Source organism: Leopardus geoffroyi, chromosome B4 (genome assembly GCF_018350155.1).
Source record: "Leopardus geoffroyi isolate Oge1 chromosome B4, O.geoffroyi_Oge1_pat1.0, whole genome shotgun sequence".
Taxonomy (NCBI): Eukaryota; Metazoa; Chordata; class Mammalia; order Carnivora; family Felidae; genus Leopardus; species Leopardus geoffroyi.
Genome location: NC_059341.1, coordinates 56,496,255 through 56,523,285, shown reverse-complemented (window position 1 = coordinate 56,523,285; position 27,031 = coordinate 56,496,255). Strand labels below are relative to the sequence as shown.

Genomic DNA, 27,031 nt, shown 5'->3' with positions numbered 1-27,031 from the left:
ATAAGAACTGCAAGAAAACAAAGTTCTACTGGTTAAACCACCCAGTTTATGGCATTTTGCTATGGTGGCCCAGGATGACTAATACAGATAGGAAGATGGTAGTTTTATTTGTTTTTGTTTTTGTTTTTAATTTTTTTATGTCTATTTATTTTTGAGAGACAGAGACAGAATGAGAGACAGAGCATGAGTGGGGAAGGGGCAGAGAGAGAGAGGGAAACACAGAATCTGAAGCAGGCTCTAGGCTCTGAGCTGCCAGCACAGAGCCTGAGGCAGGGCAGGAACTCAGGAACTTCGAGATCATGACCTAGGCTGAAGTTGGATGCTTAACCAACTGAGCCACCCAGGCACCCCAGAACATGGTAATTTTTGAGCCAAGGAGCAACATGATCTGACCTTTCAAAAAAAATTATTCTGGCTGCTACATTGAAAAAAACAAACAGAAAACCCATAGGTAGCCAAAGGAAGAAACACGAAAGGTGGCAGAAAAGGGGCTCAGTTGGTTAAATGTCTGACTTCGGCTCAGGTCATGATCTTGCAGTTTGTGAGTTTGAGCCTCTCGTTGGGCTCTGTGCTGACAGCTCAGAGCCTGGAGCCTGCTTTGGAGTCTGTGTGTCTCTCTCTGTTCCTCCCTTGCTCATACTCTGTCTTGCTGTCTCCCTCTGAAAAATAAAGAATTTAAAAAAATAAAAAAATAAAAAGGAAATGTGGTGGAATGATCTAGATAAGATATAATAGTAGCTTGGACCACTTGGGTAGTAGCTATGCCGATGATGAGAAATGATAAGAATCTGATTTCTGAATCTACAAAGTTGCTGACAAACGTGAGGTACAAAAGAAAGAGAGAGTCAAGGACAACTCAAAGATTTCTTGCCTGAGCAAGCAGACAGATGAGATCATTTAATGAGATGGGGAAGAATGCAAATAGCAATTTGGGGAGGACTTACTAGTAAGATCAGAATTCTGTTTGAGAATATTAGATTTGCTTAACTGACTAAGCCACCCAGGGACCCTAAGAATATTAGATTTGAAGTACCTATTATGATTCTGCACCCAATATTGACGTGTGGACTCTTTCCAAACAATTCTCTACACCAGCTGGGTACCTATGATTTAACTCATTTCTGACACTATCTACCTGATAATTGTGTCAGATCCCACAGGACTCAGTCCTACAAGACTGCCCTTCCCCTACTTGAGATGGCAGTGCCAGTCCAGGTTGTCACTTGTGTTTCTAACCAAATGACTATAGGTTGGAGACTCCAAGAGCCCCACTCCTTGGGTCTATTATCATGCTGGAGTGACTCACATGATTTAGAGAACCATCTACTTACTAGATCACCAGCTTATTATGAAAGGATATATAGCTCAGGAGCAGCCAGATGGAAGAGATGCATAGGACAAGGTATATGGGAGAGGACATGTTTCTGTGTCCTCTCCAGGAGTGTCCTCGAATATCCACGAGTTCACAAACCTGGAGTCTCTCTGACCCTGACCTTCTGGGTTTTTATGAAGGCTTCAATTCTGTAGGCATGATTGATTAAATCACTGCCTATCAATTCAACTTCTAGCCTCTCTTCCTCAGAGGTCAGGAGGGTGGGACTGAAAATTCCAACCATCCAATCACCAGGTGGGTTCCCCTTACACGAAGCCCCCATTCTTAGGTGTTTTCAAAAGTACCCTCATTAACATAAATGTAGGTGTGGTTGTGAGATGTTTGTTTTGAATATTAAGACACACTTATTACTCTTACTACTCAGGAAATTCCAATGGTTTTGAGAGCTCTATGCCAGAAATGAGATGAAGACCAAATATATATTTCTTATAAATCAAAATATCACACCTATGTACATCCAGTCTATAGGAGAAATATTCAGCCAAGAGACATAAATTTAGGAGTTGTAAGAATATATAATTTAGAGCCATGAGATGAAGAATCTTCTAGGAACTGACAGTAAACTGAAAATGGGAGATACAAAGATTAAGTCCTATGATACTTGAGTGTTCAGAGCAACTACTCTTAAATTATGGCTCCATGGGGTTCTTTGAGATCTTTTCATGGAGGCCTGGAGGTCAGAACTGTTTTTGTAGTAGTACACAAACATTATTTGTCTTTCTTTTTTTATATACTATATTAACAATTGCATTGAAAATACAAAAACAATGGTGGGTGAACCTGCAGCCACTTTAGCACAAATCAAGACACTGTCATCAAACTCTATTAGAAAACATTGTACTTTTCATCTTTGTTCTTGTATTTAAAATAAAGGTGCAGTTTCATTGAAACATGTTCTTGAGGACAGGGTAAACATTATTCACTGGTTCTCAATGCTTCGGTACATATTTATTTAACATTCTGTCCATCAACATGGAAAGTCCTTTTAAAGAACTTTCAGTACAAGCCAAAGAACTGTGCTTGTCTTAAGAAAAGACACTTGTGCCATTGTTTGAATTGCAAATCAAACTAACTGATATTTTTCATGGAACACAATTTTTACTTGAAAAAAAAATGACTAACAGAGGTGCCTGGCTGGCTGAGTCAGTACAGTATGTGATTCTTGATCATGAGTTCAAGCCCCACATTGGGTGTAGAGATTACTTTAAAAAATAAAATCTTCTAAAAAAAAAAACTGACTAACAGAAAAGATTATGGTTTTATATAGATTTGGATTTTTAGCAGACATTTTCTTGAAAATGAACCAAGTGACCTTGCCACTTCAAGGAAAATAAACAGATGGCATTTGTTGCCAGTGATAAAATTTAAGCATTCGAGCAAAACTTAGACTTTTGGAAGACATATATCTACCAAGCTTGATAGGTTCCCAATACTTGTTTGATGAGGTGGGTTGTAATAATAACAAATATGATTTTTTGATATCATATAATGAGATGTGTAAACATTTGGAAGATCTGCATAATTAAGGGAAACAATATTTTCTCTTTTTTTTAAGATTTTATTTTTTTAAGTACTCTCAATACCCACCATGGTTCTTGAACTCATGACCCTGAGATCAAGAGTCACATGCTCTTCTTATTTTTTTTTTTAATGTTTATTTATTTTTGAGCGTTAGAGAAAGAGTGCGAGCAGGGGAGGGGCAGAGAGAGAGGGAGACACAGAATCCAAAGCAGCCTCCAGGCTCTGAGCTGTCAGCACAGAGCTGACTTGGGGCTCCAAGTCACAAACTGCAAGATCATGACCTGAGCCAAAGTCAGAGGCTTAACTGGTTGAGCCATCCAGGCGCCCCAGGAGTCACATGCTCTTCTGACTGAGCCAGCCAGGCACTCTAGGGAAATATTATTTTCCAAATGACCAATTTATAACATTAGCAAATCATGCATCTAAAAGAGTCATTACAAGTGCAAAATAGATGAATAGATTTTAATGTAAGTTTAAAAAGTTCATTGGTAAGATTTCAGATTACACTTTACAACTAATCTTCAAGAAACCACTTCTTGGAATTGAGATGTGGGATCAAAGGAAAATGTCCAGAATTATCTGAAAAGGCTATTAAAATATTCCTTCCTTTTCCAAACACATATCTGGTGAGGTCAGATTTTCTTCATATGCTTCAATGAAAATAACCTATTACATTAGGTTGAATGAAAAGCAGAAATGAGGATCCAGCTGTTCTCTATTTCACCAGACTGGGAGTGGACAATTTTTTTTTCTATAAAAGTCCTGATACCTAATATTTTAGGATTTGCAAGCCACACAATCTCTGCCACAAATGTGCAACTCTTCCACTGTAGTGAGAAAGCTTTCATAAACAATACAGAAGTAAACGAATAAAGGGGAGCCTGGGTGGCTTAAGCGTCGAACGTCTGCTCAGGTCATGATCTCACAGTTCATGAATTTGAGCCCTGCATCGGGCTCTGTGCTGACAGCTCAGAGACTGGAGCCTGCTTTAGATTCTGTGTCTCCCTCTCTCTCTCTCTCTCTCTCTCTGCCCCTCTCCCGTTCATGCTGTCTCTCTCAAAAATAAAATAAACATTAAAAAAAAAAAAAAGAAGTGAATATGTATGGCTGTGTTCTAGTAATAGGCAGTGGGCTGAATTTGGCCAATAGGCTGTACTTTGTGCATCCTTAGGCCTCTGAACTGGACATTAAAGAGATTTTTAAAAATGTAAAAACAATGTCAGTCTTCTTACTAATTTGTTTTGGAAAATACAGTTTTCTTTCTCATAAAAATGGTATTTCTATTAACGTGTAATTGGTGTATAATTATTATTTTCAAATGAATCAATAGATAATTCTTTTTTTTTCAATATATGAAGTTTATTGTCGAATTGGTTTACATACAACACCCAGTGCTCATCCCAAAAGGTGCCCTCCTCAATACCCATCACCCACCCTCCCCACCCTCCCATCCCCCATCAACCCTCAGTTTGTTCTCAGTTTTTAAGAGTCTCTTATGCTTTGGCATAGATAATTCTTGTAAAAGTCTCAATTTTAATTTCCAGAAGAGTAAATATTGATAGATACAGGCCACATAACAAAAGCTCTTTGAGGTTCTCAATAATTTTTAAGGTAGTGTAAAGGTGGTCCTGGGACTAAAAAGTTTGAGAACTACTGGTTTAAAAGTTGGGGGCATGAGAAGGAACCAGCAAATGAGACAAGGGGACCAGCTCATGAGAAAGTAGGAAAATTAGAAATGTGACCCCCCGGAAGCCAAGTCAAGAAATTCTTTCAGGGAAGAGGGTGTGGGGTTAGCTATGTCCATTGATAATTATCTTGTCAAATGTTAATGATGAGAAACCAATAGACAGGGAAATGTTAAGCTTCAAGGGAAAGGAGAACTAATCATTTGCCATAGGACACTGGAGAAGAGGAAGGTGACAGTATCCAGAGCACTGGTTGAAGATTTTGCTGTAAATGAGTGGAAAGGGGGTGCCTGGGTGGCTCAGTTGGTTAAGTGTCTGACTCTTGATTTTTGTTCCAGTCATGGTCTCCAGTTCGTGGGTTCGGGTCTCATGTTGGGTTCTGCGCTGATGGTGGAGCCTGCTTGGGATCCTCTCTCTCTGCCCCTCTCCCTTGCTTGTTCTCTCTCTCTCTCAAAATAAATAAACTTAATAAGTAAATAAATAAATAGTTCTACTGAAACACGAGGTAGTAAATAAAGGATGAGGACAACTGCAGCCAAATTTGTAGGTGCAGAAGCAGGAAACTGAGGGAGTACCAATCTGATGGCTTCTATTTTCACTTAAAAGTAGGAGGTGAGGCATCTGTTGGGATGAGGGGGTGAAATGTTTGGAGGCTTAGAGGAGTGAAAAAATGAAAGGCTGAAGAAAAGAGAGCTGACTAGGGAAATTAGAAGGAAATCTACGTAATGTTGATTTTCCAGGTGGGGTTTAGGATCATGAATATATTGTCCAATGCACCAATCTGTATAATGGTTGTTGGCTCTTCTCTAGCAAATATTTAATAGTTCAGGTGTTAGTACATGTTAGTACACAGATAACAGAGACAACAGACCTGCTGGACAGAGACAGTACATATTTTAGGATTTGTGGGCCATATGGTCTCTATCATAACTATTCAACTCAGCCTTTGTAGTGTGAAATCAGCCACAGACAATATGTAAATGAATGAGCCTGACTGTATTCCAATAAAACTTTATTTATGGACACTAAAATTTGAATTTAATACAATTTTTTGTGTGTCATAAAATATTCTTACTTTGAATTTTTTAACTAGTTAAAAATGTAAAAATAATTATCAGCTTGTGAGTCACACAAAAACAAGCAGCAGGTAGATTTGGTCTGCAGTGCCCATAGTTTGTGAACCTCTGCTCTAGACCATAGCAGATTAGAAAAAGTTGCACCCTCAGGGAAGGACTACCCCAAGACCTTGAATAGAGCTTGGGTTGGTTTCTATTTGTTCCTTTTGTAGGGTGCTCTTGTGTAATATACAATATGGATCTCTTTATGTGATGGTCCTTGCAGTTAGTCTGTTGGGTGATATAACAAAAGGAAACAAAATATGGGCATTGAGGATACTGGTACAAAATGCACCACTGCAGTATAAACTGGATAGAAATAGAAATGAAGGTGGAAAGGAGCTGATAGACACCTAATCCAGGGGGTCAAGGACAGTTAAGTCTTTTTTTTTTTATTTTTTTTTAACATTTTATTTATTTTTGAGACAGGGAGAGACAGAGCATGAACAGGGGAGGGTCAGAGAGAGGGAGACACAGAATCCGAAACAGGCTCCAGGCTCTGAACTGTCAGCACAGAGCCTGACGCGGGGCTCGAACTCACGGACCATGAGATCATGACCTGAGCAGAAGTCGGCCGCTTAACCGACTGAGCCACCCGGGCGCCCCAAGGTTAAGTCTTGATGAGTTAAGTCTTAATGAGCTCAAGGAACCGATTGAGAACAGAAGTGACTAAGGGAAGAATCGGAAGGAAGATCAAAGTCCTGGAGTGGTATGTTGGCATGTAAGATTTTAAGAATGAAAGAGCTCCATGTTGATAACAGGGTATGGACAGCTCACCCAGGGGTCAAAGTCTTTGATGAGAAAGAGGAAATTGACCAAGTTGTCAATAAGTGAGAGTATCAACAAAGGTTAGAGGTTGAGGTCATGAATCATAAAGGAACAGTGAGAGTGAAAATGCAATGACCTGAAAATGGTTCGGGGACAAAGGGAAGATCCATCAATTGCTCTATCACATGGCTGACACTCCCTGGTTATCTCCCTTTCAAAAAGTAGCTTCTAACCTGTTGCTCCTATACCCCAAAGAATTAGGTCCTTCAAGAACCTTTTCTTTCTTGCCATAGAACTGATCTGGCAGGAAGACAATCATGAAGAACCTTAGAGGCTAACAGATGAAGGAGCAGAAAACTTTTGCTTCATTATATTCACATTTTCCAATTGCCTACTGAAATCTCCAGTTAAGTGTATTAGAGTCTTCTTAAGCTCACTATGTCCAAAATAGAACTTAATTTCCTCCTTGACACACTCTACCATTTCCCTCATCTAAACGTTTTGCTTTCCCTTGAGTACACTCTCATACAAGGACCAACCCTTCCTGCCACAATTCCCTTCACAGCTATCCTTAATCCATCCATCTTTACAGCCACTGTTACTCCTTGGCTTCAGGCTTTCATCATCTCTCATTTGGATTATTATAACATCCTTTCAATAATCTCCCTAATAACCCTAGGTTTATTTACAATTTTCATAAGCTATTTCATGTTGTTTTGCATTAATTTTGACTTTTATTTAAAAAAAAATTTTTTTTAACGTTTATTTATTTTTGAGACAGAGAGAGAGCATGAACGAGGGAGGGTCAGAGAGACAGGGAGACACAGAATCTGAAACAGGCTCCAGGCTCTGAGCCATCAGCACAGAGCCTGACATGGGGCTTGAACTCATGAACCGCGAGATCATGACCTGAGCCGAAGTCTGACACTTAACGGACTGAGCCACCCAGGCGCCCCAATTTTGACTTTTAAAAAATATTGCTTTGGGGCACCTGGCTGGTTCAGTCAGTAAAGCATGCAACTCCTGATCTTGGGGTCGTGAGTGTGAGCCCCACTTTGGATGTACATTTAAAAAAATTTTTTTTTCAACGTTTATTTATTTTTGGGACAGAGAGAGACAGAGCATGAACGGGGGAGGGGCAGAGAGAGAGGGAGACACAGAATCGGAAACAGGCTCCAGGCTCTAAGCCATCAGCCCAGAGCCCGACGCGGGGCTCGAACTCACGGACCGTGAGATCGTGACCTGGCTGAAGTCGGACGCTCAACCGACTGCGCCACCCAGGCGCCCCTGGATGTACATTTTACTTAAAAAAATAAAATCTTGGGGCGCCTGGGTGGCGCAGTCGGTTAAGCGTCCGACTTCAGCCAGGTCACGATCTCGCACTCCGTGAGTTCGAGCCCCGCGTCAGGCTCTGGGCTGATGGCTCAGAGCCTGGAGCCTGTTTCCGATTCTGTGTCTCCCTCTCTCTCTGCCCCTCCCCCGTTCATGCTCTGTCTCTCTGTGTCCCAAAAATAAATAAATGTTGAAAAAAAAAAATTTAAAAAAAAAAATAAATAAAATCTTAAAAAATATATTGCAATAAAATATCATTTATCTTGTGTACTGAGTCTTTTAGTGCCTTCTTAAATTGTGCCTACAAAGCAAGTGCTTCATTCATTTCGCCCTTGTCCCAGCCTTACTAACTACTTCTGTCTTGTCTCTTGCAATCTGCTTTCCATTCAGCAGTCAACTAAAATACATATGTAGTCATGCCACATTTCTGTTTAAAATTCTTCAATGGATCCCTCTCAGTTTAATTCAACAAGACTTAATGATCTCTGCTTACTATTTTAGCCTCTTTTGTAGATTTCTTCCTCCTTTATTTTACCATGACTACCATTATGCGTGAGCACAGAATGAACACATTGTTTTTAGAACTTTACATATATTATCTCATCTTATATGATAAGGTGGGGTAACTACTATTACTCTATTTATATATCATTTCATAGGCAAAGACACTTAACTATAAGTTTCTATAATTCCCTTCATCTAGGTCTCTTTTAGGCTTTTCCACATGTTTCCACTGCCTGGAAGACTCTTCGGTTTTCTTCTCTGGTTACTTCCTGTGGTAGGCTGAATAATGCCCCATTCTGCCACAAGGACATCCATATATGCCAAGGAATATATGTGGTCAACAGAAGTAGGAAAGGTCAAGGAACAGATTCTTCCCCAGAGCATCCAGAAAGAATACAATCCTGTGACTCCTTGACTTTGGACTTCTAATGTCCAGAACTGCAAGAAAGTAAATTTGTGCTGTTTTTTTTTTTAATTGATATATAATTGACATATAACATGTTAGTTTCAGGTGTACAACATAATTATTTGATATTTGTATGTCTTGTAAAATGATCACCATACGTTTTTTTTTTAATGTTTATTTATTTTGAGAGAGAGAGAGAGTAAGTGGGGAAAGGCAGAGAGAGAGAGAGAGAGAGAGAGAGAGAGAATCCCAAGCAGGCTCGATGCTGTCAGCACAGAACCCCATGCTAGGCTTGATCTCACAAATCTCGAAATCATGACCTGAGTCAAAATCAAGAGTCGGAAGTCTTAACCGACAGAGCCACCCAGGGCCCCACAATAAGTTTAATTAACATCCATCACCATACATTGTTACGTTTCTTTTTTCTTGTGATGAGAACTCTCTTAACAACTTTCAAATATACAATACGGTATTTTTTTTTTTAGTTTTTTTTTTTTAACATCTTTATTTTATTTTCAGAGAGAGACAGAGTGTGAGTAGGGGGAGGTGCAGAGAGAGAGGGAGACACAGAATCTGAAGCAGGCTCCAGGCTCTGAGCTGTCAGCACAGAGCTTGACGTGGGGCTCAAACTCACAGACCATGAGATCATGACCTGAACCGAAGTAAGACACTCAACAGACTGAGCCACCCAGGCTTCCCTACAACATGGTATTATTAAGTATAGTCACCATGCTGTACAAATGTGTGTTGTCTTAAGCCACTAAGTTCATGGCAATTTGTTACCACAGCGATAGGAAACACTTCCTCAGGGAAGGCTTTTTTTTGATCTCCCCAAACTGGATTAGCCACTCCTCCTCAATATTTACTCAATTCCCTGTCCTTACCTTTCCCACAGCACTTGCCTTACTGCATTGCATTTCCCTGTTTGAAGCCCATCTCTACCTCAAAGCTGTGTGTTGCCCCAACAGGGATCACATTATTCCTCTTCTTCCCCAGAGCCTAACTTAAAGATACTGCTGAGCTGCAGCTCAGTAGGTATTTGTTGGATGAATGAACCCTCAAAAAGGGTTAAGATTATGTATTTATAATAAATCACGTGGAGTGACTAGTACGTTTTAAATGCAACTGAATTGGTCTTCCTAGCAAGAACAATAAAAAAAATCAATGCACAGAGCGGACTTTTTCCTAAGTGCCCCATGAACATCAAAGTAAAGTGGTTACCTTGACAACAAGGAGAAATCTGCTTTCCTTAGAGAAATGAAGTAGCAAAGCAAGAGAAAGTGAAATAATTAAGAAATTTTGAGGTTTAACAGGGACGTCTAAGTTTTTTACATAATGAGACATATGCTTCGACATGACATGTGTGCCAGCTACCATAAGTTTTTGTTCATGACAATAGTGAATTAAATGTGACTGTACTGGGCTTGCTACTATTGGATATGATTCCAACATGAGTCAGGGCCACATGACATTTTATTTATTATTTTCCTTCTGTTGTAAATCTTTGGTGTGCTCTAGTTTCACAATGTAATTTTATTTTATTTCTTTATTTTTTAAATTTTAATTTAATTTTTTTAATATTTATTTTTTTTAATGTTTATTTTTAAGAGAGAGAGAGAGAGAGAGAGAGAGAGAGACAGAGTGCAAGCAGAAGATGGGCAGAGAGAGAGGGAGACACAGAATCTAAAGCAGGCTCCAGGCTCTGAGCTGTCAGCACAGAGCCTGATGCGAGGCTCGAACTCACAAGCTGTGAGATCATGACCTGAGCCGAAGTCGGACACTCAACCACCTGAGCCACCCAAGCGCCCCAAATTTTTAATTTTATTTTAAGTAGGCTCTAGACCCAATGTGGGGCTTGAACTCACAACCTTGAGATTAAGAGTCACATGCTCTACTGACTGAGCCAGCCAGGCGCCCCGCACAATGTAATTTTAATATGCTGATTATGAAAAACAGAGGTCTCTCAGAATTGTGGGGGGTCCTTACAGAGTCACCTGAGTTTCTCTCTCATCTTCTACCTCCCCAACTGTTCAGAAGTCTGGTATTGCAAGGCTGAAGTCAAAGAGTTAGCTGGACAAGTTTTTGTCTGGAGACTCTAAGGAAAAATTAACTTCCAAGTTCTCCGGTGCAGTTGGCAGAATTCAGTTCCTTGTAGTTGTAGGAGTAAAGTCCCATTTACTTGCTGGCTGTCACTTAGGACCTGCTCTAAGCAACTAAAGGCTGCTGTTAGGTCTTTTCCCATGGCCACCATTGTTCTTCACAATATGGTACGTTTGCTTTCTTCCAGGCCAGCCAGACTTTGCCTTCTGCAACCAGCCAGAGAAAACTCCCTACTTTTAAAGAGTTCATGTATTTGGGTCAGGCCTACCTAGATAATCTCCACATCTCAAGGTCACCTCTGCCACATAAGAACATAATCACAAGAGGAAAAGTCATCATATACACAGTCCTACGAATAGCATACACAACATACGGGTGAAAAATTTGGTGCCATTTTAGAATTCTGCCCGCCCCAGCACTACACATCAAAGTTGATCAGAATGGGAGTGTATTTTGAAAACAAATAAATAAACAAAAAAACCTAAGATTTTTCTCAGTACTTTTCCTTATATTCATTCCCACAGAGAACCACTCCTTTAATGGCACTGAATTTGAACAACTCACAATTACATAATTAATTTCATTCAGTGTGATTAATATAACTAATCCAATTCTTCCTGCATGACTCTTAACTTCAATTGGTTACACAATTAGCTTGCACAGGCTACCCTGCTGGCCAATGAATTCACATGAGCTAGCTAATCCATAAGACAACAAAACATTCTTTTGGAGAGCTAACAATATCAGCTGGTGGTTATGTTATTATGCTAGAGTTTTACAGGGTGCTACTATTAGGGGAAACTAGGTAAATGGTACATGAGACTCCTCTTTTACTTCTTATAACTGTATGTGAATCTACAAGTTTCATCTCAAACTGAAATTTCAAAGTAAAACAATCCGGTTTTTAGTGTGGTGTCAAATTATAGATGCCACATATCAGACTATCTGGTTTTGCTGTTTCCAGAATAAAAAAGTATGACCAGAGATAGGACTGGAAGGTTGAAAAGTAGGAAGTTGGGTTTGGAATTCCCTAAGTGAGGAATCTGATAAGAGCTCAATGAATGATGAGCAAAAAGCCCCAGACAGGCTTTTCCCCAGCTGAAGTAGCAATTTCTAGATTTTACCGAGTGGGTAAATCAGCTATTCATATTTTGGAGTTTGTGCATTGTTTAGAAGATTAGAAATCCAAAGCTTTTGCTAAGTTTTTGTTCTATTATTCAGAGAAGCAGATATTTTAAGCAACAACACTGTGTTGTGACCACTTAACAGAGGAAGAAATTTAAAAAAGAAGCCCCAAGGAGCGAGTTACCTATTTTCTTCTAGACACCATTTCTGTGATTCCAGTCACCATCACCATGTGACAAGGAAGGCCCATCAGTATTTTCCTCTGTGTGGATAGGTTGTACCCTGGCAAGGTAGGAAGAGAGCTGAAATGAGCCTTTGATTCAGTCAATTATGATTTCGACGACAAAAAGTATTTTAAAATAACTATTAAACTTAAATTTTAGATTGTTACATAATGAAACATCACATAAAAGTACTATATTCTGTGATCAACTTTGTTCTCTAATTTATTTTTTCTATTTGACCCCAAGCAAAAATTTTCCAGGCAACTTTCCAATGCTGTCTACCAGCTATTTTTTCCTTACATCTTAGTTATTAAAACTTCATGGTTTGCTACTCTAAGTCTGTAATAATTGAGGAAGTGGACTAAGGTGTCCTCATTCTGCTAATCCCTGCTTGTTTTTCACAAAATTACTAATCTTCAGGGAACATCTCAAACCATTATTTTTATTTCTGAGTCAGAAAACCAAAAAGTGGAGAAAGTTGTGGATAACAAGTGCTCTTGGAACATTAGACAATCTTTTATCTGGAAAGAGATGGATTTGATACATTGTCATTAAAAGTTCAGGGTGCCCCAAAGGTAGGATTATTTGATTCTCAATATACAACTTTTAAAAACTAAGACAAGGTTGACAGAAAAAAGTATAAAGGGTGTTTCTGTCTTTGTAGCTTACTCTGTGTCACGAGAATATTTGTATTTACGCAACACATCAGTTAAAGGATGCCCACCTTTCGTGGCTCTAAATATAAAAAACAAAACATTTTAGTTTGATGTCATTTGAGCCATCAAGGTCACTTTACATGGAAAGAAGTGACTAGTTCATGACGATGGGTCCTGACCATGGGTGTACTTTTCACTTTGGAAACAATAAAGGCAATACATTTCAGCAGAAGATAGCTTTTGCCCAGTTGGAATGCTTCTTGAGTCTACCATGTTAGAGTCAATCTATCCTGCCATAGGATGGCAGGCAATGCAGAAGAGCCTGAGACCAGACAGCCAGTGCCGAACTAACAGATTTATAAGAGCATATTCCAGTGTAACCATCCTATATGCAGTCACATGAGTGGGCCCAGCAAAACCTATAGAAGTAACGTAGACAGCCTGGGTCAGAGGACCCAGAGAGGGTCCTGCAGAACCAGCCAAGAATAGAAATCAAACTTGAGCCAGGAGCAAGTGAAAGCAGAGTTTACTGAATAGCTTAAGTGTTTGAGTATAGCAGACAAGTTTATGGGAGATTTGGAAAGGAAGGGAGAGTGAGTCTCTTCGTTGTGTGATGTTAGGGGTTTGTATCAGAAAGAGGTCCAGGTTATGTATTCCTTCAGGAATTCACAGTAGGGTCTGATCAAAGCAAATGACAGGTGAACAATCAGTGTTATTTCATAAATTATTGCAGGTAGGGGATATTGATATCAGCATCGGTGGATATTTGTTCAAAGCTAATGTCCTGGGGGGTGCCTGGGTGGCTCAGTCGGTTAAGCATCCGACTTCAGCTCGGGTCACGATCTCGCGGTCTGTGAGTACGAGCCCCGCGTCAGCCTTTGGGCTGACGGCTCAGAGCCTGGAGCCTGCTTCCGATTCTGTGTCTCCCTCTCTCTCTCTCTCTGCCCCTCCCCCGTTCATGTTCTGTCTCTCTCTGTCTCAAAAATAAATAAACGTTAAAAAAAAAAAAAAAAAAAACCCACAAAGCTAATGTCCTGGAACACATTTGGAATCCGGTTCTTCTTAGATGTTATCAGGTGTTTGGGGGCCTAAGATGAAATTCGGAGAATCATTAACTTTCTTGCTTCCCCCTCAGAGTGGGAACATAGCTTCTTTGGTTCATTCAGATGCAAGTTGAAATATAGAACATGAGGAAATGAGGCCCAGCAGAAAACCAGCAAAGATGGAGCCTTTCTAAACATGAAGTTGTGGGGCACTTGGGTGGCTTAGTGGGTCTAGCATCTGACGCTTGATTTCAGCTAAGGCCAGGGGGGTCGAGGGATCTCTCCCTCTACCCTTTTCCCCCACTCACATGCTCTCTCTCTCTCTCTAACATAAAAAAAAAAAAAAAAAAAGTGAAAAAATAAATAAAAATGAAGACATTTTAGTTTCCTTCTCAGAACCATCCAATCAACTCACAAAACTGTGAGCATAATGAATCTTGTCATATCACCAAGTTTTGGGGTGGTCAAATCAGATTAAAATGGTTCAGGAAGACTTCACAGAACCCGACATGGACAAAACTAAACTTATTTTTCTTGACTTCCAGACTTCACTTTTTCTAGTAATGATGCCACCATGCCACCATTTCTTTTACTCTGTTTTGAAACAGAGGTATGTTTTTTTTTTCATTTCTGTCTTTCTTTCCCTGATATATAGTGTCTAATTCTCATCAATTCTTCCTTAAGAATTTCCTTCTCACCTCTTTTCTATTATATTTAGCAGACAAGTATATGGGAGATTTGGAGAGGAAATATGTTTATTTCCAAATATGTTTATTTATTTATTTTGAGAGAAAGAGAGTGTGTGTGCATGTGAGTGGGGCAGGGGCAGAGAGAGAGGCAAAAAGAATCCTAAGCAGGCTCCACACTGTCAGCCCAGAGCCCGACACAGGGTCTCCACCTCTCAAACCATGAGATCATGACCTGAGCCAAAACCAAGAGTTGGGTGCTTAACTGACTGAACCACCCAGGCGTCCCTCATGCCAATTTAATGACTGAAGTACAGCACTGATTTTTTTTTTTTAAGTTTATTTATTTTGAGAGAGAGAGAGAGAAAGAAAGAGCACAAGTGGGGGAGGGTCAGAGAGAAGTAAAGACAGAATCTCAAGCAGGCTCTGCAACCTCAGTGCAGAGGCCATGCGGGGCTTGGACTCACAAACTGCAAGAGCATGACCTGAATCAGATGCTTAACTGACTGTGCCACCCAGGTGCTCCCAGCAGGGATTTTTTTTTTGCTTTCAGTCTTCAGCAGTTCAATTTATGAGGTCCTGAATCCTCATGTAATTTATTGTAGCAAAATATTGTTCCAATTAGGCTTCTTTCCACCAGAAAAAAATCCTTAAATGGCTTCTTTTGACTACACAAGAATGTTCTTTGTCTTCAGCCTTATCTATTGAATCACCTCCTTCCCAATTCTGATTGCTACATATATTTCCAGGTATATCCTATCTTTCTCCCAAGTTATCATCTTTCTCCAAAAAATCCCAACTCCAGCCAAACTAGCCTGATCATACTTTCTAGACTATGCCATAAGCATTCTTTAACATTTTTGCTGTTGATTTTTTTCTCAAATGACTTTCCACTTATCTAGAAATGTCCCATTCAAATTTTACCTTCTATATGAGGCTTCTTCTCTAATTATTCCCGAATTATTTTTTCGAACTCCTTTAATAATTTATTGTCCAAACCATTCAGTTAATACCCACTATGGTCATTTATTACAGTTACATTTATTTTGTATGAGTGTTTTATCTACACACCTGAATTGCAGCCTTCTGGAGATCAAGGTCTACATTTTATGCCTTATATAAAGTGTTATTAGCAATGTAATGCCCCCAATTTCGAATCCGAGAGACCACCAAGGAGCCGATACCGATGCAAATGCACGAGGGTTTATTTACAAACTCGAGCTTGGGCCCAAGTATACCCGACTCAGCGGAGCAGGGACTTGGACCCCTAAGTTAATAGTCGAAGCAGTTTTATAGGGGCCAGTGGCCAATGAGATTGTAACACACAGAAAGTTGCATAGTCATGTCAGTCCACACGCAGGTGGCCAATTGAATTACAATTTACCCTATAATAACTGTTTGAACTAGCCTATCACTCTGGTCAGAATTGGTATGCAAGTTTGGCGGGCAAGAGGTGGAGTTTACATTCTTTGGCGGTTAGGGGTTCCGCATTCCTAGTTGAGCCGGTTTCCAGTAAGGGTGTGCTCAGCAGCTTGACTAGGGTGGGGGAGTGTCTTAGGTCACGTGGGGTTATACATGAGATGGTGGGTGTAGCATAAAATGGAGTTGGTCTTGCTCTGCTTGTCCAGGGTTAGGGGATTTTTGTTAAATTCCTTGGGTCCCACAGTAAATATTGATATTGAAAGAGGCAGTGAGATTTGAGTAGGTAGGGAGAGAAGGTGCATTCTAGAGGAAAAGCAGTAACAAGTGAGAATATGTATGGTTTATTCCGGAAATGGGAAAGATAATATCAAATAAAGGGTCAATTCAATTACTTAACAACAACAACAACAACAACAGCACTCAGCTATCCATTCTTCATCTCGCTTGCTTTTCTCCAAGGCACAGTGATGTTCATTTATGCCTCAGGGCTTTTACACTGCTGTGGAAAATATGATCACAGAAATAGAATTTTAAAAATACTTTGTTGTTTGCAAAAACTGTGTTACAGTAAAAAGAAAAGAGAAGAAAAAAACTGTGTTACAGGAAGGATAGAGGGGGAATGTTTACTGACCAGAGGCAAATTATCACCATTCGCCAGTTCCAGGGTCTATTTTACACCTAAATTCTCCTCCCCATCCCCCAGTTGCCTAGTGGTTAGCAGGAGAGGAAATGCCTCAAAATATCCAGCAGGGTGGGGGAAGGGAGAGCCCTGTAGTCAAAAGTTCCTAAGAGCTCTTTGAAAGGGGCGCTGTTTGCATATATTTAAAAGGGCCACACAGCTGGTCAACTAAAACACTGAGGAACTACCATTTACCTGAGATCTTAAATTTCTCCAACAACTGACAGGTAGTGTTTTCTTCATTCAACAAGTTCATTTATCCAACAAATATTCTCTGAATGTCCACTATAAGAGGCATTGTTCTGGGGGAATACATGCTTTATAACAAACAATAAACAAAAATTATATACAGAAGAGTTGAAAACAATTTTTACCATTTTTATAATATAAAAAAATATATGATTTTATTTTGTGTGCTCTGAACAACAGCTTCAATTACATAAACCAAAAAGAAAAAAAACCTGGCAAACCTATAATGAAAATAAATCAGTCTATAAACATAATAGTTTATCATGGAGAAGCTAATTTCTTTATTGTCCCTTTTCTTCCTACATCTTGGTACTGCTCTTCTCTTCCTATTTGCAGGACATCATTGTCCAGAGAGTTATTGTCAAGTCATTCAATTTAAAACTGTCTCCCTATCATTTTTTTCTATCATCCTTTACAGTCTATGTACTTGCCCAAAGTTATAGTATTCATTTACTTATTTATCAGTTTTTCCTCTACTAAAATGTGTTCTATGAGGGCAGGGATATCACCTATCTAATTCATCATGATATCTGGTTCCCTGAACAGTTCCTGCCACAGAAAAATGTTGCTGAATAAATGAATAACTAAACAATAATTAACAATTGTTGGATACTTCTGTATACTAGAAATGTTGAATGCATTATCTTAGTTCTCCCTAGAATCCTTTATTTTACAGGAACGGTGAGTAAATCTCACAGTTAGTAAATGACAGAGTCAAGATTTGAATCAGGGATGTTATCTCCTCATGAGTCCTTGGCATTCCATTGGACTTGGGAATCCACCACAGCCTCTTCTTACATTTGTATATACATATATGCATCTATGTATACATTTTTTAAATACCGTCTTTTTTGTTAATGTATACTTATTTATTTTGAGAGAGACTGGGAGAGTTTGAGCTAGGAGAGGCAGAGAGAGAGAACAGAATCCCAAGCAGGCTCCATACTCAGAGCGGCCTGACGCAGGGCTCTATCCCACGACCATGGGATCATGACCTGAGCCAAAATCAAGAGTTGGTTGCTTAACCAACTGAGCCATCCAGGTATCCCATGTCTTACGCATATATATTTCAAGTAGGCTCTATGCCCAACATGGGGCTTGAACTCATGATCCTGAGATAGAGAGTTGCGGGCTCTGTTGAATGACCCAGCACAGTACCCCAGGGGTACGTAATTGTGTTATTTCAATTAAAATATACTGAAATGCTTATTGGGCATAATGTGTCAGAGATGCAATGGTGGGCTGAAATGGAAGGTACCTGACTTCATGGAGCTTATATATTATGGCAGAAGACATTAGCTACTTGCATAATTAATTATCTAGTTACCATTATTTTAGTATCAGAAAGGATAACTTAAGGTACATAACAGGAGAAGCTGACCTAGTCTGGGGATTCGGGAAAAGTTTATATGAGGAAGCAACATTTGGGTTTCTACTCATCTTTCAGATTTCAACCCAAATGTCATGAGTATTCCAGATAGTAAAGTGAGTAAAATGCCCCATGGTAGAAGAACTTTTAAAATAAAGCTTTTATTATTATATGGATCTCTGAAATATAAAGAGTTAAAATTTCTATAAGACTGTTACTATGCCTGAGAAATGTATATTTATAAATATTTATTTATATATTTATTAAATAATAAATATTTATTAAAATTTAGTAAAAATTAAAGCACTAAAATTTAAAATTTAGTCAAAATTTAGTCAAAATTAAAGCATCTAATGAAAATTGAAATGTTTCCAATTGTTTCCAAAATGTTCCTGCAGGTGATTTATTTACATAAGGATCTACCCAGGAGTCATAGACAACACTTGGTTGAATTATGTCTTAAATTCTTTAAAATATATAACTTTCACCACCTTTTTTTGCCTTGCAATATATTTGTATAAGAAACTTGGTCTTTTGTTCTATAGAATTGCCCATGTTTTGGATTTTCTGGGTTGCATCCCCATGGTGTTGTTTAACATGTTTGTCTGTTATTTTCTGTAAAACTGGTAATTAGAGACTTGATCAGATTCAGGCTCAATTTTTTTTCTTTCTTTCTTTCTTTTTTGGCAGGACTACTTCATTGGTGCTGGGTATGTCTTACTGTATCAAAGCAGAAGACATATAAGCCTGGGGTACGTGGGTGACTCAGTTGGTTAAGCGTCTGACTTAGGCTCAAGTCATGATCTCATGGTTTGTGGCTTCGAGCCCACATCAGACTCTCTGATGTGACCATGGAGCTGGCTTCGGAGCCTCTGTCCCTTTCTCTCTGCCCCTTCCCTACTCACGCTCTCTCTCAAAAAGAAATAAACATTTAAAAAAATAAATAGAAATAAAAATAATATACGTAAGTACAATTTCTTTGTATTATTATTCCTCCCCTTTCTTAGATAAAAGACACTTGTTTTTTTCCCCTCTTCTTTTTAACATTTGTTTAACGTTTATTTATTTTTGAGACAGAGAGAGAGCACGAACAGGGGAGGGGCAGAGAGAGAGGGAGACACAGAATCTGAAACAGGCTCCAGGCTCTGAGCTGGCAGCACAGAGCCTGACGTGGGGCTCGAACTCACGGACCGCGAGATCATGACCTGAGCCGAAGTCGGCCACTTAACCGACTGAGCCACCCAGGCGCCCCTCCTCTCTTCTTTTTAAAGCTTAGCTGGTATATTCTGATGATTACTCTATAATAGTATATAGATATTATTTTTATTTTACAGTTGTATATTATTTAAGTATGCAAAATAACATAGTTTATTCAACCAGTCTTTTTATGATGGGCATATGTGTTGTTCTTTGTCTTTTGCCATTTCAAAGAATGCTGCCATTAATAGCCTGTACACTCAACTTTTTGAGCTTTGTTAGTGTTTCTCTGGGATAGAGTCCCCCCCTTTTTTTTTAAGTTTATTTATTTATTTTGAGAGAGAGAGTGAAAGTAAGTGGGGGAGGGAGGGACAAAGACAGAGGGAGAGAGAAAATCCCAAGCAGGCTCTGCCCCATTAGCCCAGAGCCTGACACGAGGCTCAGTCTCATGTACTGCCAGATCAGGACCTGGGCCAAAATCAAGAGTTGGATGCTTAACCAACTGAGTTACCCAGGTGCCCCTGGAGTAGATTCCTAAAAGTAGCATTATTGGGTTAAACACAAATCCATACATAACTGTGCTGAATTTTGCCAAATTCTCTTCCATATAGGTTATGTAATTTTGCATTCCCACTAGCAGTATATGATAGAATCTATTTCCCCACAGCCTTTCTAACAGAGTATATTGTCAAACTTTTGGATTATGACCTTTCCGGTATGCAAGAAATAACAACTCCTTATGTTTAAATTTGCATCCTTATTATGAGAATTCTTTAATATGTTGTAGGGCCCTTTAACTATCTATAAACCATCTGTTTATATTTCTCCTCCATTTTCCAAAAGGATTTTAGCTTTTTTAGAAGCTCTTTATGTATCAGGGATATTCATTCTTTGTGATAGAAGTTCCAACCATTATGATGTGAGGAATACATTCAATTTTTCTTTTTTCCACACAGCATCAATAATTAAGAATTGGAACATGGTGGGTTTTTTTGCAGTTGAAAAGAGATCAATGCAGACAGCATAGGTCAGTGGAAGAGTCATGAAAAATAAAGTCATGTAAGATTACATGATCTTACAGACTCTTACAGTCTAAATTTTAAATTTTGGTTTTTATCTGAATAGCAGTAAATAGGCATGAAGAGTAATATGAACCAGGGGATGTTTAAACAAACCTCCCTCAGCTGGGGGAAGTGATGGTTCAGTTTCTTTATCCAAATGGAAGGCACTGTAGAGATTATCTACTTGGTGGCCAAGACACAAGGGGAGTAACAGTGGGTAAGGTCCCAGGGTATGTAGCTGAATTTAAACTTGGAATATTATTCAAGTCCCAACATCTTTATTGATTTATTTTTTTAAGTTTTGACATCTTTAGTATTAAAAGATATATAACTTATCTTGTTCCAATAGGGTTTCTGCCAAGTATTGTTAAAATTTCAACTTCATCTGAACTGCAGTTGCTGTCAGCATGTATAGCACCTGTAACATGTAAAACTACTCCCTCCTGTGGGAAGCAACACAACCTATAGCAGGTTTAAAAATTTCTTATGTAGCTATCTGGAACAGACCGAGTAGGTATCATATCACAGTAGGCTGTGCAGGGCACAAGCCATAAACTCAGCTTACTTTTGTTCTTTCCATCAATTGCAGTAATTAGCAACCATTCCACTTGTCAGCACTCTTCTACCGAATAATGCTTCTCCACACTGGGAGCTGAATCTTGCTAAATGACAAATTCAGTAAATATGTGTCTCTAGCTTTGCTTTCCAGTGTACATTGTATAGATTACTGGGCTCCTCCCCTAAGAATAGGAAAAGATTTGAAGTTAACCTCAAGGGGTTAGGGAATTATATATCAATGTAATTAATTTAATTAATGTAAGTGTTAGTGTCTCTGTGAAGATAATGGCTTATAGGATCATAAAAACTCTGTTAGTGCCATCTAATTGGGAAAGGAAAAATGGTATGTATAGGAGGAAGTATAGTGTTAACTTTTAAAGGTCAGACATATAACTTGGGTCCTGGGAAGTGAGGTGAATTGGGACCTACTTCAGTTTGTAGATACTGAAATGAAACAATTTATTTGAACAATTCATTTGAAATGGAATAATTCGATGCTAGGTGATAGATTAACACCAGGGGAAGAAGGTTTAATCTGACTTTAAAAAACCCAACAAGACAAAAATAAAAACCCACTTCGATGTCTCTCTCTTGAATTTCAGAACATTTTTACTTTTTACATTTTATTTATTTTTTAAAATGTTTATTTATTTATTTTGGGAGTGGCCTAGAGCAAGTGAATGAGGGAGGGACAGAGAAAGGAGAGGGAACGAGAATACCAAGTAGGCTCTGCGCTGTCAGCACAGAGCCCGATGCTCACAATCTCATGAATCATGAGATCGTGACCCGAGCCGAGATCAAGAAATGGACGCTCAACCGACTGAGCCATGCAGGTGCCCCTGAACATTTTAATTTTTTTTAAATCTTTTATTTTTTAAGTACTTATTTTGAGAGAGAGAGAAAGCACACGTGCGGGAGGGGCAGAGAGAGAGGAAGAGACCAAATCCCAAGCAGGCTCTGGCACTGTCAATCCACAGCCTGATGTGGGGCTCAATTCCATGAACCGTGAGATCATGACCTGAGCCAAAATCAAGAGTCTGATGCTCAACCAACTGAGCAACGCAGGCACCCCTGAACATTTTTACTTTCTTATAAAGAAAAGGGTCTGACAAGAATAAGGGAGTATTCCCTGATCTTTGGCAAGAAATTCCTCTAAAACAGAGTAATGCAAAGATTACGATTTTAAAAGATCCCTTGGGCTACTTTATGGTGAATGCATTAGATGAAAGCAAGAGTAGAAGTGGGGATTCCAGTCTTCCAGGTGAGAAATAATGGTGGAAAGTAGATGGATTTGAGAAATTAATTGGGCATCAAGGGTAAAGAAGAGGAAGAGTCAAAGATTATTATCAACTGTGGCTAGAGTTTTCCACAAAGGCCTTAAGTAGACGTAAGCGGAAAACTTTAGGCTTTGCAATACAGGCACAAGTAGGAGGGCTTGTCCTGATGCTGGCACAATAAGAAAGTCAAGGCCTATAACCTTTTCATTACACCAGGTTGACATGGCCCACCAAATGCACCGATACTGATACAAAGCAACGTGTTCCCACTTCAGTAATCTTCCAATCTAGAGAAACTTAACTTATTGTGGCCACTGCGCTCACCATACATAAAACACTCCTTTATGAGCTACAAGGGAACCAATGGGAAGATGAGTCTACCTAACAATTTAACTCAATTTTACCCTTTACTCAGCTGATTTGCTGCTTGAGAAGTAAAAGTACCTGAGATTCAAGTTGTCATTTGTACCCACCCTCAAACTTTCAGCTTGAGCACTTGACTAGGTAGCTGGTGTTTTGCAATCTGAGATGGGTAACACAGTAGAGGAGGACCAGGCTTTTTGTTTTGTTGTTGTTATTGTAATTGCTGTTGTTACAGTTGTAGGAGAGGTAAAGAAAATAAGTTTGGTTTTGGATATGGATTTTAAGGTCACTTGGATACTCCACATGGAAACAGGAACTAGGCAATTGAATATATGGGTCCAGATACTCGAAGAAAGTTGTGAGCTAAAGATAAAAGTGTTAGAATCCTCAGCTCAATAGAAAGAAATCAAAATTATGGGCATGAATGAGACCACCTAGGGAGAGACTATAGTTAGAAGAGGGACAAGAACTGAAACCCTAAAGAAAACTCGTATTTGTTAAGGACAGCGAGGAAGCTGAGAAGGCAGAAATATACGTTTATAAATATATATATGGCAGAACAGATAAGAGAAGCATGGTGTCTGAATATGAAGAGGAAGACCATTTCAAGGAGAACATGATTAACAGTGTCAAATGCTACTGAGTCCTGTAAAATGAAAACTGTCCACTGGATTTTACAACCAAAAGGTATTGATGGCCTTGGTGAAAGTTGTTTTGGTAGAGTGGTGGTAGCTAAAGTCAGAAATTGTTTTAAGAGTGTCGGTGAAGTGAGGAGAAGGCACCAAATATAGATAACCCTTGAGAAATTTAACATTGAGAGGATGGAGAAGGATTAAAAGGAACATTTTAGGAAGCCAGAAAAGAGAGCAAAGCAATAAATGTATACGTTATGAACATTTAATTCCACAAGTATTTACTTCTGTAAGCATTTATGGATCACATGAAAGGCATAGGGAGGGAACTGAGAATTGAGAGATGTACAGGAAACAGTCTTCCTCTAGGTACTTAAAAGTTTAATAGGGGAGAGACACAGAAAAACAATTATGTATATAGACAGTGTAATAATAGATATATTGGATTTAGTAGCAGCATAGCAGTGGAAGTGGGAGTGTAGGTTTATCAAGAAGGAGATAAGGGAAGACGTTAGAAGTAACACTTAGGGGTGCCTGGGTGGCTCAGTCAGTTAAGCATCTCTGTCTTGATTTTGGCTCAGGTCATGATCTCTTGGTTCCTGAGATGGAGCCCCTCAGTTTGGCTCTGCACTGATGGCATGAAGCCTGCTTGGGATTCTCTCTCTCCCTCTCTCTCTGTCCCTACCCTGGTTCTGGTTTCACCACCTCTCTTTCTCAAAATAAATAAACTTAAAAAAAGAAGTAATACTTAAATTGAGTTATGAGTTCTTAAGTGTTTGCAAGGATGACTATGAGCAAGACATTCTAGACAGAGAAAAATGCATAGTTTATAGAAAACTCCATAAGCCTCTATTTTTTAAAATTTTATTAAGTGTTTCTTTGAGAGAGAGCACGAGTGTGGGAGGGGCAGAGAGAGGGAGATAAGAGAATCCCAAGCAATTTTTATCTTGCCTGAGCAGAGCCAGACTTGGGGCTCAGTTTCATGAACCTTGAGATCATGATATGAGCCGAAATCAAGGGTCAGATGCTTAACCAATTGAGCCACCCAGGTGCCCCCGAAATTACACACAGCCTTTAAAGAGGGGTTCTTGGAATCAAACTGCCTGGATATAAATCCTGCCTCCAACATTACCAGCTCTATGACTTTGGGTCACCAAGTAAGCGTTGCAAAGCTTCAAATTCATTACCTATAAAATGAAGGCTGATAATTCCTATTGCATAGGATTTTAGGGAGCTTTAAAAAAGCTCCCTAGCACTGAATTCAGTAGCAGGTACATAGCAAATTCTCAATACATATTAACTTTATTTATTGTAGGATCTGAGATGCAAAAAGAGTGGTAAAGTATGAAGCTACAAAAGTTAATCGGGAACCAGATCATGATAGATTTGTCAGGAAAAGTCCACACTGTGCCCAGCATGAATTAAAACAAACCAGTACAATTATTAGAAAACAAACTGAAGTCAGGCTTAATTCTACTAAAAAAAAAAGTCTTCAGGAAGCATCTTAATTATAATCTCCTGTTAATGAAGCCTGAGGCAACAGGTATGAACAAGTACCTTACAGGATACTAATTAGGAAGCTGAGATTGTTAACCTCTAATTGTGTAATTTGCAAATATATTTTTACATTACAACATCTTGTAATACAAAACATTACTTTCCATTAAGATTGTTGCAAAACTTCAGTTTTCTAATTTTTTTCTTTTTAGGTTTTAGTTTTTTTTTTTTTTTTTTTTTTTAATGAATTGGTAGCGTGGTAATACTTTGATTTCAGTAAAAAATCTGTTTCAAATCTATCACCAAAACAAAACATACCGAAATGAACTGGTCACATAGTGTCTGTTGCTCACCATGAGAGTTTGGTAAGGGCATTTTAAGAGTAGTTAGATTGCACAGAAAGCTGCAGTAGGATCTAAGGAAATCTACCTGGGAGCTGTGGCTTTCTAGCCTTTAGTCATAGTTTGAATGGATAGTTTTCTGTACTCCAAAAAGTCAGTGATTAATATTTAAAATTTTTATTCTGAGGAAGCCTTTTTCTTTTCCCTTTGGAAGTTCAACTTCTCACTTAATGTGAACAACATTCCCTCTATAGAAGGATTTGCTGCCTTAGAAAATTTTTTTAATGTTTATTTATTTTTGACACAGAGAGAGACAAAGCATGAGAGGGGAAGGGGCAGAAAGAGAGAGGGAAACATAGAATCCAAAGCAGGCTCCAGGCTTTGAGCTGTCAGAACATAGTCCTACAAGGGGCTTGAACTCCTAAACCGCGAGATCGTGACCTGAAGTCTGTTAACCTACGGAGCCACCCAGGCGCCCCTTTAAGATTTTATTTTTAAGTAATCTCCATATTCAATGTGGGGCTCCAACTCACAACTGGAGATCAATAGTCACGCGCTGCACCCTCAGGGCCAGCCTGGCACCCGGACCTGTTCAATGTTTTCAAAGTTAAAGTTATATTGGCTTAAACAACAACAACAAAAAATCTTCATTTGGGAATTTTCCATTCCTGATGAATCCAGGAGTAAAATCTTTCTACTGGAATTGTTAATGGTGATTTTGGTATTTGATATGGCATGTACCGTTAATGCTGTTTTTGATATTTGGTATGGAGTGATTTGTGTTACATCCTGTGCAGTGTGCCTTAATTTCCCTAATTTTTTTCTGATGGTCTGAGCCTATAGATTATGCCTCTTTTTTGCATGTTTATGTATATATATAATTGGGTTGATTGTTCAAGATGTTTAATTAATCCCATCTAGTTGGTTTCTCGCAGTTGACTAGAAATTTCACAGGGTAGGAGGTCCTGAACTCCTGCCAGTAAAGTAGGTCTTATCTTTAGGCTTGTCTGCGCTTATTAAGCACACTGACCTGATCTAAGAATGCAGGGCAGACTTCTTCAAGCAGTGGCTTTGGATTTCAAAGTTTTGTTTTTTTCCCCCAAGACCTAACCAGTAACATCTACAACCCAGTACATGTGTATATGACTGAATAAAAAAATGTTGCTAAAGAAGACTTACTTGACTACCCGAGATATCCCTGAAATTTCTTACTCTCCTTCGTATAAAACAAAAACTACACGCCGTCCAGGTAGAAACCGGCTAACCACACTTTATGAACCACTAACGGGTAAAGGCCGACGGCAATCGCTCCTCTAGCACTCTCCGCCGCTACCCCTTCCGTTATACCCTTCGAGAATAAGTCGTTGCAGCTGGGAAGGCGGCGACCAGTAAAGTCACGGAGCCGAACCAGCGCTTCGTCCCTGAAGGACGCAGTCACGTCGCCTTCAGGGAAGCAGCCTCGGCTCGGTGGATGATGCAGGGCTCGACCTATTTCCCTGCCCTCTGGCTTCCTCGAAGTCCGTCCCGCCCCCTCCATCTGCTCTCCGTGAATTTAAATTCTCCCCTACAAAGTGCGCCGAGCGCCGAATGATCGATGTTTCCTCCACGCCCCGAAAGCCGCCATTTTGGGGGGAGGAAAATACAAGTAGGGGTGGCAGAGGCTCCACGGGATGCTGACTGGCTTTTGCTTCTCTTACCAGCACTGTGGGACTGGGGTAGAAGAATCCACCGGGACCACTCCTCCGGCTGCCTCTCCGGAATGAGGCTTCAGCGCCCGCGCGAGACAGCCCCCTTACTCATCCGAGAGTGAGTGGCAAGCATCGGCGCG

General features: G+C 39.4%; 1 long non-coding RNA gene across 4 annotated transcripts in view; it reads right to left on the bottom strand.

Annotated features, from left to right (window-relative positions):
- LOC123590385 overlaps positions 1-27,013 on the bottom strand; it is a 67,265-nt gene extending 40,252 nt beyond the window's left edge. For 3 of the 4 annotated variants that reach the window (XR_006708740.1, XR_006708739.1, XR_006708737.1), the window contains exons 1-2: positions 26,901-27,013; positions 12,134-12,231 (exon numbers count right to left, since the gene is read on the bottom strand). This is a non-coding gene — a long non-coding RNA (uncharacterized LOC123590385). Of the gene's footprint in view, positions 1-7,933; positions 7,979-12,133; positions 12,232-26,900 lie in introns of those variants that run through there. The other variant, XR_006708738.1, reaches the window with a different exon arrangement.
- Between the last annotated feature and the right edge of the window lie 18 nt (positions 27,014-27,031).